The following is a 5,753-nucleotide window of genomic DNA, read 5'->3' as shown; positions in this document are numbered from 1 at the left end:
GGGGGGTTCCGGTAACCTCCCGGTACTCCGGTAAAATGCCGATTTCACCCGGAACACTTCCGATGTCCAAACATAGGCTTCCAATATATCAATCTTTATGTCTCGACCATTTCGAGACTCCTCATCATGTCCGTGATCACATCCGGGACTCTGAACTAACTTCGGTACATCAAAATATATAAACTCATAATGAAACTGTCATAGTAACGTTAAGCGTGCGGACCCTACGGGTTCGAGAACAATGTAGACATGACCGAGACATGTCTCCGGTCAATAACCAATAGCGGAACCTGGATGCTCATATTGGCTCCCACATATTCTATGAAGATCTTTTATCGGTCAGACCGCATAACAACATACTTTGTTCCCTTTGTCATCGGTATGTTACTTGCCCGAGATTCGATCGTCGGTATCTCAATACCTAGTTCAATCTCGTTACCGACAAGTCTCTTTACTCGTTTTGTAATACATCATCTCACAACTAACTCATTAGTTGCAATGCTTGCAAGGCTTATGTGATGTGCATTACCGAGAGGGCCCAGAGATACCTCTTCGACAATCGGAGTGACAAATCCTAATCTCGAAATACGCCAACCCAAGATGTACCTTTGGAGACACCTGTAGAGCTCCTTTATAATCACCCAGTTAAGTTGTGACGTTTGGTAGCACACAAAGTGTTCCTCCGGCAAATGGGAGTTGCATAATCTCATAGTCATAGGAACATGTATAAGTCATGAAGAAAGCAATAGAAACATACTAAACGATCGGGTGCTAAGCTAATGGAATGGGTCAGGTCAATCACATCATTCTCCTAATAATGTGATCCCGTTAATCAAATGACAACACATGTCTATGGTTAGGAAACATAACCATCTTTGATTAACGAGCTAGTCAAGTAGAGGCATACTGGTGACGTTTAGTTTGTCTATGTATTCAAACAAGTATTATGTTTCTGGATAACACAATTCTAGCATGAACAATAAACATTTATCATGATATAAAGAAATAAAATAATAACTTTATTATTGCCTCTAGGGAATATTTCCTTCAGTCTCCCACTTGCACTAGAGTCAATAATCTAGATTACACAATAATGATTCTAACACCCATGGAGCTTTGGTGCTGATCATGTTTTGCTCGTGGAAGAGGCTAAGTCAATGGGTCTGCTACATTCAGATCTGTATGTATCTTGCAAATCTCTATGTCTCCCACCTAGACTAGATCCCGAATGGAATTGAAGTGTCTCTTGATGTGCTTGGTTCTCTTGTGAAATCTGGATTCCTTTGCCAAGGCAATTGCACCAGTATTGTCACAAAAGATTTTCATTCGACCCGATGCACTAGGTATGACACCTAGATCGGATATGAACTCCTTCATCCAGACTCCTTCGTTTGCTGCTTCCGAAGCAGCTATGTACTCCGCTTCACATGTAGATCCCGCCACAACGCTTTGTTTAGAACTGCACCAACTGACAGCTCCACCGTTTAATGTAAACATGTATCCGGTTTGCGATTTAGAATCGTCCGGATCAGTGTCAAAGCTTGCATCAACGTAACCATTTATGATGAGCTCTTTGTCACCTCCATATATGAGAAACATATCCTTAGTCCTTCTCAGGTATTTTAGGATGTTCTTGACCGCTGTCCAGTGATCCACTCCTGGATTACTTTGGTACCTCCCTGCTAGACTTATAGCAAGACACGCATCAGGTCTGGTACACATCATTGCATACATGATAGAGCCTATGGCTGAAGCATAGGGAACATCTTTCATTTTCTCTCTATCTTCTGCATTGGTCGGGCATTGAGTCTTACTCAATTTCACACCTTGTAACACAGGCAAGAATCCTTTCTTTGCTTGATCCATTTTGAACTTCTTCAAACTTTGTCAAGGTATGTGCTTTGTGAAAGTCAGACACACAACAGGTCCGGTACACAGCATTGCATACATGATAGAGCCTATGGCTGAACCATAGGGAACATCTTTCATTTTCTCTCTATCTTCTGCATTGGTCGGGCATTGAGTCTTACTCAATTTCACACCTTGTAACACAGGCAAGAATCCTTTCTTTGCTTGATCCATTTTGAACTTCTTCAAAACTTTGTCAAGGTATGTGCTTTTGTGAAAGTCCAATTAAACGTCTTGATCTATCTCTATAGATCTTAATGCCCAATATGTAAGCAGCTTCACCGAGGTCTTTCATTGAAAAACTCTTATTCAACTATCCCTTTATGCTATCCAGAAATTCTATATCATTTCCGATTAGTAATATGTCATCTACATATAATATCAAAAATGCTACAGAGCTCCCACTCACTTTCTTGTAAATACAGGCTTCTCCAAAAGTCTATACAAAACCAAATGCTTTGATCACAGTATCAAAGCATTTATTCCAACTCCGAGAGGCTTGCACCAGTCCATAAATGGATCGCTGGAGCTTGCACACTTTGTTAGCTCCCTTTGGATCGAGAAAACCTTCCGACTGCATCATATACAACTCTTCTTCTAGAAATCCATTCAGGAATGCAGTTTTGACATCCATCTGCCAAATTTCACAATCATAAAATGCGGCAATTGCTAACATGATTCGGACAGACTTAAGCATCGCTACGGGTGAGAAGGTCTCGTCGTAGTCAATCCCTTGAACTTGTCGAAAACCTTTTGCGACAAGTCGAGCTTTGTAGACAATTACATTACCGTCAGCGTCAGTCTTCATCTTGAAGATCCATTTATTCTCAATTGCTTGCCGATCTTTCGGCAAGTCAACCAAAGTCCACACTTTGTTCTCATACATGGATCCCATCTTAGATTTCATGGCATCAAGCCATTTTGCGGAATCTGGGCTCACCATCACTTCTCCATAGTTCGTAGGTTCATCATGATCTAGTAGCATGACTTCCAGAACAGGATTACCGTACCACTCTGGTGCGGATCTTACTCTGGTTGATCTACGAGGTTCAGTAGTATCTTGTTCTGAAGTTTCATGATCATCATCATTAGCTTCCTCACTAATTGGTGTAGGTGTCACAGAAACCGGTTTCTGTGATGTACTACTTTCTAATAAGGGAGCAGGTACAGTTACCTCATCAAGTTCTACTTTCCTCCCACTCACTTCTTTCGAGAGAAACTCCTTCTCTAGAAAGTTTCCGAATTTAGAAACAAAAGTCTTGCCTTCGGATCTGTGATAGAAGGTGTATCCAATAGTTTCCTTTGGATATCCTATGAAGACACATTTCTCCGATTTGGGTTCGAGCTTATCAGGCTGAAGCTTTTTCACATAAGCATCGCAGCCCCAAACTTTCAGAAACGACAACTTTGGTTTCTTGCCAAACCACAGTTCATAAGGCGTCGTCTCAACGGATTTTGAGGGTGCCCTATTTAACGTGAATGTGGCCGTCTCTAAAGCATAACTCCAAAACGATAGCGGTAAATTAGTAAGAGACATCATAGATCGCACCATATATAGTAAAGTACGATTACGGCGTTCGGACACACCATTACACCGTGGTGTTCCGGGTGGCGTGAGTTGCGAAACTATTCCGCATTGTTTCAAATGTACACCAAACTCGTAACTCAAATATTCTCCTCCACGATCAGATCGTAGGAATTTTATTTTCTTGTTATGATGATTTTCAACTTCACTCTGAAATTCTTTGAACTTTTCAAATGTTTCAGACTTATGTTTCATTAAGTAGATATACCCATATCTGCTTAAGTCATCTGTGAAGGTGAGAAAATAACGATATCGGCCACGAGCCTCAACATTCATCGGACCACATACATCTATATGTATGATTTCCAACAAATCTGTTGCTCTCTCCATAGTACCGGAGAACGGTGTTTTTGTCATCTTACCCATAAGGCACGGTTCGCAAGTACCAAGTGATTCATAATCAAGTGGTTCCAAAAGTCCATCAATATGGAGTTTCTTCATGCGCTTTATACCGATATGACCTAAACGGCAGTGCCACAAATAAGTTGCACTATCATTATCAACTCTACATCTTTTGGCTTCAACATTATGAATGTGTGTGTCACTACTATCGAGATTTAATAAGAATAGACCATTCTTCATGGGTGCATGACCATAAAAGATTTTACTCATATAAATAGAACAACCATTATTCTCTGATTTAAATGAATAACCGTCTCGCATCAAACAAGATCCAGATATAATGTTCATGCTCAACGCTGGCACCAAATAACAATTATTTAGGTCTAATACTAATCCCGAAGGTAGATGTAGAGGTAGCGTGCCGACCGCGATCACATCGACTTTGGAACCATTTCCCACGCGCATTGTCACCTCGTCCTTAGCCAATCTTCGCTTAATACGTTGTCCCTGTTTCGAGTTGCAAATGTTAGCAACAGAACCAGTATCAAATACCCAGGTGCTACTGCGAGCATTAGTAAGGTACACATCAATAACATGTATATCACATATACCTTTGTTCACCTTGCCATCCTTCTTATCCGCCAAATACTTGGGGCAGTTCCGCTTCTAGTGACCAGTTTGCTTGCAGTAGAAGCACTCAGTTTCAGGCTTAGGTCCAGATTTGGGTTTCTTCTCTTGAGCAGCAACTTGCTTGCTGTTCTTTTTGAAGTTCCCCTTCTTCTTCCCTTTTCCCTTTTTCTTGAAACTTGTGGTCTTGTTGACCATCAACACTCGATGCTCCTTCTTGATTTCTACCTCCGCAGCTTTCAGCATTGTGAAGAGCTCGGGAATAGTCTTATTCATCCCTTGCATATTATAGTTCATCACGAAGCTCTTATAGCTAGGTGGCAGTGATTGGAGAATTCTGTCAATGACGCAATCATCTGGGAGATTAACTCCCAATTGAATCAAGTGATTATTATACCCAGACATTTTGAGTATATGCTCACTGACAGAATTATTCTCCTCCATCTTCCAGCTATAGAACTTATTGGAGACTTCATATCTCTCAATCCGGGCATTTGCTTGAAATATTAACTTCAACTCCTGGAACATCTCATATGCTCCATGCCCTTCAAAACATCGTTGAAGTCCCGATTCTAAGCCGTAAAGCATGGCACACTGAACTATCGAGTAGTCATCAGCTTTGCTCTGCCAGACGTTCAAAACATCTGGTGCTGCTCCAGCAGCAAGCCTGGCACCCAGCAGTGCTTCCAGGACGTAATTCTTCTAAGCAGCAATGAGGATAATACTCAAGTTACGGACCCAGTCCGTGTAATTGCTACCATCATCTTTCAACTTTGCTTTCTCAAGGAACGCATTAAAATTCAACGGAACAACAGCACGGGCCATCTATCTACAATCAAACATAAACAAGCAAGATACAATCAGGTACTAAGTTCATGATAAATTTAAGTGCAATTAATCATATTACTAAAGAACTCCCACTTAGATAGACATCCCTCTAATCCTCTAAGTGATCAGGTGATCCAAATCAACTAAACCATGTCCGATCATCACGTGAGATGGAGTAGTTTCATTGGTGAACATCACTATGTTGATCATATCTACTATATGATTCACGCTCGACATTTCGGTCTCCGTGTTCCCAGGCCATATCTGTATATGCTTGGCTCGTCAAGTATAACCTGAGTATTCCGCGTGTACAACTGTTTTGCACCCATTGTATTTGATCGTAGAGCCTATCACACCCGATCATCACGTGGTGTCTCAGCACGAAGAACTTTTGCAACGGTGCATACTCAGGGAGAACACTTCTTGATAATTAGTGAGAGATCATCTTAAAATGCTACCGTCA

The sequence above is a fragment of the Triticum dicoccoides genome, chromosome 5A (genome assembly GCF_002162155.2).
Source record: "Triticum dicoccoides isolate Atlit2015 ecotype Zavitan chromosome 5A, WEW_v2.0, whole genome shotgun sequence".
Classification (NCBI taxonomy): Eukaryota; Viridiplantae; Streptophyta; class Magnoliopsida; order Poales; family Poaceae; genus Triticum; species Triticum dicoccoides.
The sequence above is the reverse complement of the archived record's forward strand: the minus strand, read 5'-3'. Positions refer to the sequence as shown.